This window comes from Gymnogyps californianus, unplaced genomic scaffold (genome assembly GCF_018139145.2).
Source record: "Gymnogyps californianus isolate 813 unplaced genomic scaffold, ASM1813914v2 HiC_scaffold_47, whole genome shotgun sequence".
In the NCBI taxonomy this organism is placed as follows: domain Eukaryota; kingdom Metazoa; phylum Chordata; class Aves; order Accipitriformes; family Cathartidae; genus Gymnogyps; species Gymnogyps californianus.
In genome coordinates, this window is record NW_026114367.1 from 211,529 (window position 1) to 226,309 (window position 14,781).

A 14,781-nucleotide genomic window follows, 5' to 3' on the forward strand; every position below is an offset into this window, starting at 1 on the left:
GCTGTGGTTTGGATGTAGTGTGAGAATAATGTTGAGAACACACTGATGTTTTAGTTGTTGCTAAGTAGCGCTTATCTTAAGTTGAGGATTTTTCACTTTCCCATGCTCTGCCGGCAAGCAGGTGTGCAAGAAGCTGGGAGGGAGCACGGCCAGGACAGCTGACCCGAACTAGCCAAAGGCATAGTCCATACCATAGAACGTCATGCCCAGTATAGAAACAGGGGGGAGGTGGCCAGGAGGAGCGGATTGCTGCTCGGGCATCGGTCAGTGGGTGGTGAGCAATTGCATTGTGCATCACTTGCCTTTTCCTGGGTTTTATTTCCCTTTTTTTCTGTTATAGTCCTTTTCATTACAATTATTATTATATTCTTATTCTTAGTTAGTCTTCCACCTCAGCCCAGCTTAGATAACTGCATTCTGGCTCAGGGCTGACTGGGGGCTGGCGAGCCTCAAGGCAGCAGCAGCAGGAACCAGTCTGACCCTGGTTGTGGGGTTGTCCCTGGGGCTGAGCACTCGGGCCCAGGCCTGGTGAACTGGGCCACGGTGGGGCTCGTGGGCGGTGAGGTCTCCAGGTCCCCCCAGGCCCGGCCACGCTGGGAGACACCTGCTCCTGCGCCTGCAGCTCCCCTGGGCCTTGTGCTGGGCCTGGGCCCGGGCCTGGGCCTGGGCCTGGGCCTACCTTTAGCCCTGGCCCTGGCCCTGGTCCCCCCCTCGCCCCGGCTGCCCCCAGCCCGACTCTCACCCATGGCTGCTCGGGCCCCTCGGCCTCTGTGCCCCCGCCCCAGGCTGGCTGGCACAGGCCAACACCGGCTCTGCTGATTGGCTCAGCCGTGGCCAATGGCGTGCCTATTGCCGGGCGAGCAGGGGCAGCCCGGGCCTCTCCTGCCAGAGCTGGCCTGCGCCCGCTGCCCCCCCACCGCAGCTCGCTCCTCAGCCAGCCGGGACAGTGGGCCTGCGGAGAGACGGCCTTCGAGAAGGGCCGTTTCACCTGGAGCTGTTCTCTCAGCAGCGCAAGGTGTGTGCACAGCTCTGCCGTCCCTCGGTGCGCTCCCGGGGTCTGGGCCTGCTCAGGGAGGGAGGGGAGGGGGGAAAGGAGGGGGGAGAGGAGGGGAGCTGCCCTGGATGTGCTCCGCATGGGCACGTCTTTCCCCAAATGCGGGTCTGCCTGTGCTGCAGCCACAGCCCTGGGCAGGAGGAGCTGCGGGACGGGCGCCGCTGGCGTCGGCCAGGCCGGCACCTGGCGGGAGACAGGGCTGTGCCCCCGGTCCCACCGCCCGTGCTGAGCCCAGCACCCAGGGCCTTCCTCAGGCCTGGCCTTCCCCTGGGGCTGAGGAGGAGAGACGCCCTGTGCTGGCGTGGCCCAGGGCATCGTCCTGCGGCCAGCAGGAAGGACGGAGCCCCCGTCCCTCTCCCCAGGGGGGCTGCCCAGTGTGCTTCGCTTCTGTCCCCGGGGCTCCCCAGCGCTGGCAGGCCCCGCAGAGCTTCAGGGCCAAGCAAATGGCGGGGCGCCAGGGGCTCGTGGGGCTCAGGGCAGCTTTGGGCATCTGCGAGGCCGAGGCGTGGCTGCCCCTTTGCTTCTGCAGATGCAGTGATGTGCTCCCCCCTTGATGGTGAAAACTGTTTCTCCTCACGGCACGTGGGCTGGACAGCTGCCACGTCCCTGTTAGTCTGGGAGGCCTTGAGGGAAGCGAGGAAGTCCCAGCATGCTCACAGGTAGGGGGACAGTGGAAAGGAGCCATGTCAAGGTTGTGCTGCTGTTTCACAGCTGAACTCAGCCATTTGTGTGCATCCCAGCACCAAAGTCAGCTTTTTTTCCTCCAAGCTGCACAGCTTTTGGCCAGCGAAAGCAAGCTGGGCTGAGCTGGCCTTTGGGATAACTCGGCTCCTTTCTTTTTTAACTGTGTGCCTGCACTTTTGCTTTTGTCCACCTTTTCTTTCCGCTCCCCTTCCCCCCAGTTCCATGCTCTATTAAAGGTAATTTTGATTGGACTTTGTGGACAGATCTTTGAGTAGGTAGATACAGGATATAAGTATAGACTGGTCTGTACCTTCAGAGCTGTAGGCTATAGAGTAGATCGAGATGGGCCGTGGGTAGAGTTACTGTTTGCTAATTACAATTTCCATATTCTAAAATTGGCAAGCATGGGGACAGCAGTGTGGTCCTCCTACTGAGAAGCTGGGCTCAGTGTAGAATGACAGGAAGCCCACCCTGACTGGTAGAGTAGGAAGCGAGACCGAAAAGGAGCACAGCCAAGAGAGCCGTTAAAGTAGCAGCTGAAAGGCGGTCACTGCTGCATGCAAGGTGGGCGAGTGTGGGCTGGATTGCCAGAGGGCTCTGCTGCTAACACTGGCAACGGGTAAGCATCAGGTCCTCTTCAGGGAAGGTGAGATGCATTTGAGTCTTTCAAAAGGGCCTTCGTAAGTGCTGTCAATTGGGGCCCTGTGACAGCGATGGTAAGGTCATCAGCCTGCAGCTCTGCAGCAGTTAAAACTACCGCTGAAACAGTTTTGATGGCGGATGCTGTTCTGTGTGTTGTGTTTTGGGTCCTCATTTCATTGAGCTAGAATTATTTCTTTGTGATGAGGTGACGGGGATCTTCTTGCACTGATCTTCTCTTTCTGGAGCGCCTCCTGACAGCCTTTGTCCTCCAGAGCTTTGCCCTCTGTTCCTGAGAGGAGCGATGGTCGCAGTGTGGAACGAATCCTGTCGGTAATGACTTCACCAGTAGGCTTGGATGTTCTGAATTGCTGAAGACAAGCAGACACGGCAGGTGCTCCATCCCTGAGTTGTGATGTGCTTAAAATCTCAATGGAATACGGGAGTGTTTCGTCCTCCTGCCCCTCCTCCTCCTCCTCTTGCCTCCTCTTGCCTCCTGTTGCCTCCTCCTCCTCGTCTTCCTCTTTCCTTCTTTTGCCTCCTGCTGCTTCCTCCTCTTCCTCCTCCAGTTACTTCCTGTTGCATCTCTTCCCTCCTCTTCCTCCTCCTCCTCTTGCTATCTGTTGCCTCCTGTAACCATCTCCTCCTCCTCCTCCTCCTGTTTTCTCCTCTTGCCTCCTCTTCTTTCTCCTCCTCCTGCTCCTCTTCCTCTCCCACCTCTTGCTGCTGCCTCCTGTTGCCTCCTCCTCTTCCTCCTTTTGTCCCCTGTGGCCTCCTGTTGTCTCCTCCTCCTTTTCCTCATGTTGCCTCCAGTTTCTTTCTGTTGCCTTCTCTTCCTGTTGCCTCCTCTTGCCTCCTCCTCCTCCTCCTCCTGCTGTTTCCTCATGTTGAATCCTCCTCCTCCTCCTTTGTCCTCCTGTTGCGTCCTGTTGCCTTCTCCTCCTGTGGCCTGCTGTTGCCTCTTCTTCCTCCTCCTCCTGCTGAGTTTCTCCTGTTGCTTCCTCTTGCATTCTCCTCCTCCACCTCTTGTTGCTTCCTGTTGCCTCCTATTGCTTCCTCCTACTCCTCATCCTATTTTCTCCTGTTGCCTCATGTTTCTTCCTCTTCCTGTTGCCTCCTCCTCAACATCATCCTTCTTCTGTTGCCTCCTGTAGCCTCCTCCTCTTCCTCTTCTTTCTTCCTCGGGCCTCCTCTACCTTTTGCCCCCTGTTGCCTTTTGCCTCCCGTTGCATCTTACTCTTCCTCTTGCTTCTTGTGGCTTCCTGTTGTCTCTTCCTCCTCCTCCTCCTCCTCTTATTTCATCCTTTTGCCTTTTGTCGCCCCCTTTTGCCTTGTCCTCCTGTTGCCTTCAGTTGCTTCCTCTTCCTCCTCCTCTTCCTCCTCCTGTTGCCTCCTGTAACCTCCTGTTGCCTCCTCCTCCTTCTCATGTTTCCTCCTCTTCCTCCTCCAGTTACCTCTTGTTGCCTCTTCCTTGTACCTCTCCCTTTTCCTCCCGTAGCCTCCTCTTGCCTCTTCCTCCTCTTCCTCCTGTGGCCTCCTGTTTTTTCCTCCTCCTCCTCCTGTTTGCTCTTCTTTCTTCCTGTTTCCTCCTCTTGCCTCATTTTGCCTCCTTCTCCTCCACCTCCTGTTGCCATCTCCTCCTTTACCTTCTCTTCCTCCACTTGCCTCCTCTTGCCTCTCGTTTCCTGATCCTCCTCAGGTGGCCTCCTGTTGCCTCCGGTTCAATCCTGTTTCTTCTTCCTCCTCCTCCTGTTGCCTCTTGTTGCCTCCTCCTGTACGTCCTCCTCCTTTTCTCTATTGTTGCCTCCTCTTGCCTCCGCCTCCTCTTGCCTCCTGATGCCTCCTGTTTCCTCCTCCTCCTCCTCCTCCTCCTTCTTATTCTCCCTGTGCCTCCTGTTACCTCCCTGTCCTTTTGCCTCCTCCTCCTCCATCTCCTTCTCCAGTTGCCTCCTGTTGCCTCCTCCTCATGTTCCCTTCCATTGACTTATCCTGCTCTTCCTCCTCTTGCCTACTGTTGCTTCCTCCTCCTTCTCCTGTTTACCTCTTGTTGCCTCCTGGTGAAAACTCCTCCTCCCCTTCCTGTTGCCTTCTCCTTCTCCCTTTTCCTCCTGTAGCCTCTTTTGCCTCCTCCTTCTCTTCCACCTCTTGCCTACTGTTTTTTCCTCCTCCTTCTCCTCCTCTTTGCTCGTTTTCTCTTGCTGCCTCCTGTTGCCTCTTGCTGTCCTTTATGGACTCCTCTTCCAGTGGCCTCCTGTTGCCTCCTCTTGCTTCTTCTTCCTCCTCCTCCTGTTGCCACCCAACAGGGTTTATATATGTTACGGATGTTCTGTAGATGTTTATCTATGTTACAATACTGTTGTGCGGAGCAATCAAATCACTCATGTTAAGGGGTGGGCTAACCAGTTCCTATTGCTCCCATAACCGGTATGTACTTGTCCCATGCAGGATCAGTACGTGCTTGTCCTGTGCAGGCGGTGCAGCCGTGTGCTCAGTGGTGTGTCAGTCTTCATTGGTCTAAACCCATGTCCCGTGCAGGTGCGGGGTTTAGCCTGGGTTCTGGTCAGTTGTGGTTCTGGCCGTGGTTATACGCCCGGTTTCACCGAAGGGTAAATCTTCTGTTGTTTTGTCGTTGGTGTGGGCTTTCTCAGGCGGTGAGAGCTGGCTTTGGTTGGGTCTTGAGGTCACATCGATGCCGAGGTAAAAGCTCACAGTCTCAGGTAGCGTTCATTCTTCTAAGCCAGTCGTATTGCAGTGAGCATCTTGCCTTTCAGAGACCCTCCTCTTCTTTTGTCCATCAGGACCTATTCCCTTAATATAATACTTGGGAGTTATAGTATTACAAAGAGAAAGACAACATTTAATACTCACATAAAAGACAACAAAATGAATAATACTCTTATTAAGATCATTCTAAGTTTTTGTGCCCATTGAGCAGTATTAGGAAACCCTGACCTTCGCCAATTTTAAAGCATCAAAAGGTTGTTCTTGTCCTGCTTCATGTAGGGCTTGTAACATGAGTTTTATTTTGTTCGATATCTGTCTTTATTTTGTGATGTTGAATGACATAAAAGTAGCAGCTAGTAGTAATTAGGGCCCATACTCCGCCCTGTGCTGCTAAAATGTAATCTGAAGGCCAGTCGGTCCTGAATAACTATTTGTGGAGGTATATTCTTACGAATTAGGTGTTTCTGTCCTAGGATGAGTTTTTGCCGTCTGGTCCTGTTTTCACATGGGAATGAGGAATCCAGGAATCTCTACCCTCCGCCTTGATTACAGAAAAAGAGGTTGGTAACACAAGAGAGGGTTCTTTGCATTTTGGAGACAATACATTTTTCCGTGCATCTACCTTTATCCCCACTTTATCCCCTGGGGAGAAGGTCTGTGATGATCCCTCCAGTGATGCTGGCTGTGCCATTTGGGCCTGATTCTGATTTGGGTGTACCGTTGGTTGAATATTTAGGATCTGTTGTGTTACTTGTTCATCCCCAGCTAATAGGCTTCTAAGAGTCCTTTTATTTGTTCTTTGTTGGAAATGTGTGTTCTCGCTGAGGTTATAAAACCTCTTTGTTTCTAAATTTTCCCATGGCTTGGCGCTCTCCAAAGGCACGTCACTAGTCTATGTCGACATTAACCGATTTATCTGTGCTTACTTTACAGGCTTCGGTTATGGCAATTAATTCAGCTGCTTGTGCACTTGGTCTGGGCTAATTAACGCTGAGTCGCTTCTTAGCACTTTACTTTCTGCAGGAACTGCAAAACCCGTGATGCCATGTCCCCTTAGGTAACACGAAGAACTGTCAACCTCTAGATTCAAACCAGGATTTGCAAGAGGCATATCTTGGAGGTCTTCTTCTATTTTTCCGTATTCTTGTATGACTCCTATACAGTCGTGATGCGGTGGTCCTTTGTGGGGTAGTGGCAGTAAGGAAGCTGGATTTAAAGCATGGCAATGTTTCAGAGTAACGCTGTCAGCTGTTCAGAGTGTTGCTTCCTATTTCTGAAGGCATTGAGGCCACCAAGCTTGGTTTATGTGCTTTGGCAAGCTTGTTTCCACTTTGTGTCCTTTGTGGGGCAGTGGAAATAAGGAAGCTGAATTTAAAGTGTGGCAACATTTCAGTGTTACATGGTGACTGGCATTCTTTTAATATCCCTTGGCATACAAAACCTTTGGATTAGGGGTTTTACCCCTTCGATGGCTTCGTGGGATAATGGATATTGTTTGAGTGAAGGTGGGGGATCTTCTCTAGTTCGCAGGCTAATCGGTTTTTTGGATTTTAGGAGTCCTGCTTCAGTGGGATCCCACCCCCAAACATGGGGCAGGAGTTTTTGCAGTTCTTTTAGTAGGGTGAAGTCTCTAGGGCTTTCCTGTAATGGGGCAACTAATTTAGATAAATTGTTGATAGGTCTCTGGATCCGCATGCCGTGGGGGGAAGAGTTTAAATTTGCCTGCACTTTGCAGCATCAAGGTCTCCCTAAGAAATTTGTTAGGCTGTTTGCAAGTAGTATAAAAGAATGCGTAATTGATAGGGGCCCTAGCTGGAGGGGCATCTCTTCTGAACAGGGCACATGTTGGGGACTTCAGTTCCCATGATATATATTTGTTCCAATGTGTTCCTGTGTGTTTAGAGCTGAATGCATAGTGCCCGTATCTATTAGGCAGAAATAATTTCCCCCCCCCACCACCCTAAGGGTCAGCTGGAGCTCTTGTTGTGGGTTTATAGTATTTAAAATCATGTGGGCCTTATTGCTGGTTGCTGCATAACAGGTTCCCAGTAGTTGCCAATCTTGGTGTAGCGGGTTGACCCTGGCTGGATGCCAGGTGCCCACCAAAGCCGCTCTATCACTCCCCCTCCTCAACTGGACAGGGGAGAAAAAATAAAACGAAAGGCTCGTGGTCGAGATAAGGACAGGGAGATCACTCACCAATTACCGTCACGGGCAAAACAGACTCGACTTAGGGAAAACTTAGTTTAATTTATTGCTAGTCAAATCAGAGCAGGATAATGAGAAATAAAACCAAATCTTAAAACACCTTCCCCCACCCCTCCCTTCTTCCCAGGCTTAACTTTACTCCTTATTTTCTCTACCTCCTCCCCCCGCCCCGAGCGGCGCATGGGGACGGGGAATGGGGGTTTGGGTCAGTTCATCACACATTGTTTCTGCCGCTCCTTCCTCCTCAGGGGGAGGAGGACTCACACTCTTCCCCTGCTCCAGCGTGGGGTCCCTCCCACGGGAGACAGTCCTCCATGAGCTTCTCCAACGTGAGTCCTTCCCACGGGCTACAGTTCTTCACGAACTGCTCCAGCATGGGTCCCATCCACGGGGTGCAGTCCTTCAGGAACAGACTGCTCCAGCGTGGGTCCCCCGCGGGGTCACAAGCCCTGCCAGCAAACCTGCTTCAGCGTGGGCTCCTCTCTCCACAGGGCCACGGGGCCACAGCTCCTGCCAGGAGCCTGCTCCAGCGCGGGCTTCCCATGGGGTCACAGCATCCTTCGGGCACCCACCTGCTCCGGGGTGGGGTCCTCCACGGGCTGCAGGTGGAGATCTGCTCCCCCGTGGACCTGCATGGGCTGCAGGGGGACAGCCTGCCTCACCATGGTCTTCACCACGGGCTGCAGGGGAATCTCTCTCTGCTCCGGCGCCTGGAGCACCTCCTCCCCCTCCTTCTTCCCTGACCTTGGTGTCTGCGGAGTTGTTTCTCTCCCATCTTCTCACTCCTCTCTCTCTGGCTGCAACTGCCACTCCCCTGTAACTTCTTTTGCCTTTCTTAAATATGTTATCACAGAGGTGCTACCACTGTTGCTGGTTGGCTCGGCCTTGGCCAGCGGCGGGTCCGTCTTGGAACCCACTGGCATTCACTTTATCGGACATAGGGGAAGCTTCTAGCAGCTTCTCACAGAAGCCACCCCTGTAGCCCCCCCCGCCACTAAAACCTTGCCACGCAAACCCGATACACTTGGGTACTGTTATGTTCTTGTGCGGGTGCAGGGGATTGAATTTGGAAGTCACGGTTAAAGCAGGCATAGCTTGTGGTGTCAGAGAAAACCAGGGCTTTAAAGGGGCAATCTTTTTTCCAGTGTCCTAATTACCCACAGTAGTTGCAGCAGTCGGCTCGGGGAATTTCAGGGGAAAAAAGTCCTTGCGGTTTATGGCATCCTTGCCCTTGGCCCCTCCCTCTGAGGAAGAAGGGTCCTGGACCCCTAAGGGCTGCAGCTAGCAAGGAAACTTTTCCCTCCCGTTGTTTGTTCCTCAGTTTCTCCTTATTGTCTTTCCTGCCATTAAAGACAAAAGTTGCTATACTAACAATTTCATCTATTCCTTTCCCTTGCCATCCTGGAGCATGTTTAGAAAACTGGTTTTGGATGTCAGGAGTGGATTGGTCGACAAAAAGGGAAACAAGTAATGACTGATTTTCAGGATTTTCAGGGTGGCCCCCTCCGTACATACTCCTTTGTTTAGCTAACCGAGCATAGAAATCGGATGGGTGCTCTGTTGACCCTTACTGACATTCCTTCACTTTACTCCACTTCATTGGTTTTCGTCCTGCTCACTCCAGGGATTCTAACAGTGCATCTCTACATTGTCTCAAGGTGTCCCTGCTTCTGTCCTATGATCCCATCCTGGGTTGGCCATCAGCCACGGTCTTCTCCCAGCAGCTTCTGCAGCCCACCTTGGATTATGCTCCTGGATTCGTATACTCTCATCTGGGGTAAGCACCGATTCAAATAATTGTTGGACGTCTGCCCAAGTTGGATCGTATGCTCTGAGGATACCCCAAATGGTCCGGACTACTTTTTCTGGGTCATTTCTGAGCCTGGGCATCTGTTGTTACCTGCCCCTGTGCTCAGCACTGTCCCTGTCCTCACGCTCAGAGCCATACCCACCTGCCACGCTTGACACCCTTCCCATCCCAGTGTCAGTGCTGACCCCATCCCCATGCTCGGCACTGGCCCCGGCCCTGGCCCCGGCCCCATGCTTGGCCCTGGCCTCCACGCTCTGTGCGAGCCCTGTCCCTCACCTTGGCCCTGGCCCCCCATTCAGTGAGGTCCCCAGCCCCATGCTCAGCAGCACCCCTGTCCCACGCTGGCATGGTTTAACCCCGGTAGGCAGCTAAGCCCCACACAGCCACTGACTCACTCTGCCCTGCAGTGGGATGGGGGAGAGAATCAGAAGGTTAAAAATGCAAAACCTCGTGGGTTGAGATAAAGACAGTTTAACAAGGAAAACAAAACAAAACCAAACCAAGAGAACAAGCGATGCAGAAAGCCACAATTGCTCACTACCAGCCGACTGATGCCTAGCCAGTCCGGGAGCAGCAGCAGCTCGCAATTTTATTGCTGAGCAGACATCATAAGGTATGGGATATCCCTTTGGTCATTTGGGGTCAGCTGTCCCAGCTGTGTCCCCTCCCAAGGTCTTGTGCACCCCCAGCCTGCTCGCTGGCGGGGCTGTGTGAGAGGCAGAAAAGGCCTTGACACTGTGCACGCACTGTTCAGCCGTAGCTAAAACATTGGTGTGTTACCGACACTGTTTTGGTCACAAATCCAAACCATAGCACCATACAAGCTACGATGAAGAGGCTTAACCCATATAAAACCAGTAGACATGCTCAGCGCTGTCACCAACTCCACACTCACTGAGGTCCCCACCTCTGTGCTTGGTGCCATCCCTGTCACACGCCTGCAATGTCCCCAAAGCCCAAACTTCAAAGTCGCCACCCCCTTGCTCGGTGCATCCTCGTCCCCACGCTTAGTGCTGTCCACATCCCCATGCAGTTGGCCCCGTTCCCGTTCCTGTGCTCGCCACTTTCGGCGTGCCTGCGATCGACAAGGTCCCTCTCGACACATGTAAGGCCGCCTTTCAGCGACTCCCAGAATGGTTGAGGTTGGAGGGCACCTCTGGAGACCACCTAGTCCAAGCGCCTGCTCGAGCAGGGTCCCCTGGAGCAGGCTGCCCAGGCCTGTATCCAGCCGGGTTGGGCCTGTCCCCAAGGCTGGAGACTCCACAGCCTCTCTGGGCGACCTGTGCCAGCACTGCAGCCCCGTACGGGTGCAAGAGCTCTACCTGCCCCCACGCTCGGCGCCGTCTCCACGCTGAGAGCGTGCTGAGGGCTCGGCCCCTGCCTCAGCACTTCAGACCCACCCCTGTGAGGCGGTGGCCGTGTCACAGGGGGTGGCAGGTAGCCGAGGGCGCCCCTGCCCGTATTGGGGGCACACGCAGATGGGTGGTGGTGATGTCACAGTGGCCACTGTGACCCATTGCCAAGGCCTTGATAAAGGGCTGCTGGCCTCCGGCCGTGCGTCAGTGCGACCTGGTGAGGTGAGGAGAGGGCAGGGGAGGAAGGGGCTTGCCCAGGGCTGCCGAGGGAGGAGGGGAGCCTCACACCTCGGGGCTCCGGGGCCTGTGCTGCAAGCTCACCATGTCCCGCCGCTCCCTCAGGGTTGGCAGAGGAGCGTCCGGAGGAGAAACCCCGGCCCTGCTGGGGCAGAGGATCTCCAAGCGCTCACCGTCGACGTGCACCATGTTCGCAGTGAAGCAGCAGGACCCCGACTCGAAGGAGCAAGGTGAGAGCAAAGCATCCCTCCCCTCCCCACAGCTGCCCATGGCTGGCAGAGGGGTTGTCGGGGCAGTCTGCGTGCGGCCAAGACCGGTGGCAGGGGAAGGCAGGAGCTCCCCAGTCGCCGTGGGGCAGGGTCCCTCCTCTCCTCAGCAAGCGGGGCCCAGGCTGGGCTGTGGGCACCTGCTGGGGCACCCGTGCCTGCCATGCTCCCTTCTTCTGCAAAGGCCCCAGCCCTGCCCTTCAGCCAGCTAGGCAGGGACAGAGCAGGGCCTTGGGGGCGATCCCGCAGGAACACTTCCCCAGCCCCGCAGAGGTGCTCATCCCAGCGGCATTTGCTCTCTCCCCTCCAGCATGCATGCTGTGTCGCCGGGCAGAGGCTGACCCGGATATCTGTGGGTGCAAAAGAGCGAAGAGAGGGCTCTGTGCCCACACGTATTGCCTGGTGAGTTCTCCTGGGGCTCCCTCCAGCTTTCGGCCAGGGATGGTCCCTTTCTTGCTGACCTAACGAGCTCCTGGCCTTCTCCGCTCTGCAGTTTCTTGCCAGCAGGCTTTTTCCGCAAGAGAGCAGGAACGGGTTTCTCATGGAGGACATCAGACGTGCAATCCAGGCGGCAGCCCACAAGGTGAGGACCTTGAGCAGGGAAGTTTGCCCCGGGAGAGGCTTGCGGGAGCTCCTCCTGGAGCCCAAGAAAGAAATCGCAGCCCTTCCACCAGCTCTGGGACAACCGCCTGCTCCCAGCAGCTCCACAGAGGCTCCGGCACAGGCCAAAGCCTCGTGCGCCAGGCGGATCTGCGGGGTGTGAGCCAGCAGTGCCCACAGCCTGCGCCCTGCCCAGAGGCGTGGGGCTGGCCACGCAGGCCCTGAGCCTGCCGCTGAGGGGGCTGCTCTGCTCTTTCCAGCGCTGCTTCGTTTGTGGCGAGATGGGTGCCACCATCACCTGCCAGGAGAAGGGGTGCGTCCGCAGCTTCCATCTCCCCTGCGCCTCAGAGGGTGAATGTGTCACCCAGTTCTTTGGGCTGTACAGGTAAGGGCTGCCGGCCCTCGTGCAGGAGCCTCCTCGTCTTCAAGCCCCCTCCTGTCAGCAGTGGATGCACAAGTGAGGAACCCCCAGGGACACTTCCCAGCAGCCTACCACAGCCACAGCCACAGCCAGAGCCAGAGCCCAGACAGGGTCTGGGGCTCCTTCACAGCTCCTCTGCCCTCCTCGCCATCTCTGGGGAAGGACTCAGCACTTCTCACCTCACCTCGCCCATCCCTTCCATCTTCCCCCCAGGTCCTTCTGCTGGGAGCACCGCCCAGAGCAGGCAGTGCAGGCCACTCCGGAGCAGAACAGCACCTGCATCGTCTGCCTGGAGCTCGTGGAGGACAAAAAGTCCTACCGCACCATGGTGTGCCCAGCATGCCAACACGCCTGGTTCCACCGGAGCTGCATCCAGAAACAGGCTGTCCACGCTGGCGTCTGCTTCCGCTGCTTGCATTGCCGAAACGAAGATCAGTTTGTGATGGAAATGCTCACCATGGGGATTCGAATCTCCAAGAGGTTGGTTTTTCTCTTCCCAGCTGCCAAGACGTCGGGCACAAGCGCAGTGCCAGGCCAGGGAGTGCCCCGGCAGGCCTGGCCTTCTGCTGTCCCCTGCCTCTTGTCCTCAGCTTCGTGGAGGAGCTGGAAATGGTGGTGGGGGCAGAAGCGCAGGGACAGCCTGGATCTGCCTGATGCTGGGGCAGCAGGGGCTCAACACTTTTCCCTTCCTTCTGCAACAGACAACCATCATGGGAGAGCGACCAAGCGTTCGGACTGGTGTATCAGAGGCACAGCTGCTGCAATGCCAGCAAGTGCCTTTGTCCGGGAGGCAGGGAGCAGGCAGAGGAAGAGGGGTAAGTTGCCAAAGCAGCAATGGAGGGCTCTGCACGGGATCTCTGTCTCCGCACAGGCTTGGGGAGGAAGGACTAAGAACAAGGGCTCTGCTGGGCAGTCCCTTGCTTGCCTCACTTTGTCCTCACAACCAGCAACCTGTTTGCTTCCCCAGGCCCTGGCAACTGCTCCTGTGCAGCTCCTGCGCTGCCGAAGGCACCCACCGACACTGCTCCTACTTGAGGAACAGCGCAAGCACCTGGGAGTGCGACTGCTGTGCTGGCCTGGGCACTGGTAAGAGGCAAAGCGCCTGGGTGCCCCTGGGCTGGGGCCAGTGTCCAGGCTAGGCTTGGTAGCAGGGGCTTAGGGTGGGCTTGGCTCCGGGAGGGCTGTGGGCACCACAATGGCCTCTCCTGCCCCGGGGCTGGGTGGCCGTGCTGCTGACCTTCCTGCCTCTCCTCACAGCCTCCAGTGACAATCCAGAGCTTACCAGCCCCAGCACCGCCAGCCAGGTGGCATCAGGGCTGTCGCACCGCTCCCTGGTGTATGAGAGCAGCAGGCCCAGCACCATCACCCAGGCACCACTGGGGCCATTCCACAGCTCCCCAGTGCCTGAAAGCAGGAGCTGCTCCAGGCACCCTGGGCCAGACCGGATCCGACACCAGTTACGGTTACAACGGCGGGCGCAAAAGCCGTACAGCCGGCCTGGAAATCAGCGCGGGACCAGCCGTGTGCCAGCCCCAAGTGCTGAAAGCAGCACCTTTGGCACTGCCAGCCAGCTGGCACGGGGACCATCCGGCACCTCGCCAGCACTTGAAAGCAGCAGCCCCGGCACCGCCAGCCAGGTGGCACTGGGCCTGTTCCAAGGCTCCCCAGCGCCTGCCAGAAGCAGCTGCACAACCGCCATCCAGGCACCACTGGGGCCATCCCGCAGCTCCCCAGTGCCTGAAAGCAGGAGCTGCTCCAGGCACCCGGGGCCAGACCGGATCCGACACCAGTTACGGTTACAACGGCGGGCACAAAAGCCGTACAGCCGGCCTGGAAATCAGCGCAGGACCAGCCGTGTGCCAGCCCCAAGTGCTGAAAGCAGCACCTTTGGCACTGCCAGCCAGCTGGCACGGGGACCATCCGGCACCTCGCCAGCACTTGAAAGCAGCAGCCCCGGCACCGCCAGCCAGGTGGCACTGGGCCTGTTCCAAGGCTCCCCAGCGCCTGCCAGAAGCAGCTGCACAACCGCCATCCAGGCACCACTGGGGCCATCCCGCAGCTCCCCAGTGCCTGAAAGCAGGAGCTGCTCCAGGCACCCTGGGCCAGACCGGATCCGACACCAGTTACGGTTACAACGGCGGGCACAAAAGCCGTACAGCCGGCCTGGAAGACGCTGCTGAGCAGTCATGCACCAGCCCCAAGTGCTGGCCCCCATCCCCCAGCACAATAAAGCTGGTTGCTCGTCTCATCTGCACTGGGAGATCCCACGCTCATTTGTCAGTCATCCTCCTCTGCCTTTCTCGAGGGGCAGCGTTAGGGGACGGGACTGGGTGGGCTGTCTTCTCCCCGAAGGTTGGCAATGCCTTCCCCAGACCTTCCTCCCCACGGGCTGGCCTTGGCCAGCTGCCCAGCACCTTGGCCATGTGCTTCAGGCCTTGCTGGCCCCGGGAGGCTGCTGTTCAGCGTCACTCCGGAGAAGCGATGTTCCCACGCACCCCCCCGAGCCCCGTCTGCACCCGCGGTCTCTGCCCCTTCCCCACTCCCCTGCGACAGCTCTTTCCCACCTCCGGGCGCAGCTCCGCCACCCCCCATGGCGCTCCCTGCCCCAGGGAGGGCAGCCTTGCCCAGGATGCCCTGACTGGGCCCCAGCGCCCTGGCATGTCCTGGGGAGCGGCGGTAGCCTTCCCAAGTCCAGCTGAAGCTCAAGAGGGTTTCTGCCAGTGGAGCTGCTGTGGCACTTCCATCACTTGGCAAGGTCTCTAACTTTTCGTGGGTTCACCTTA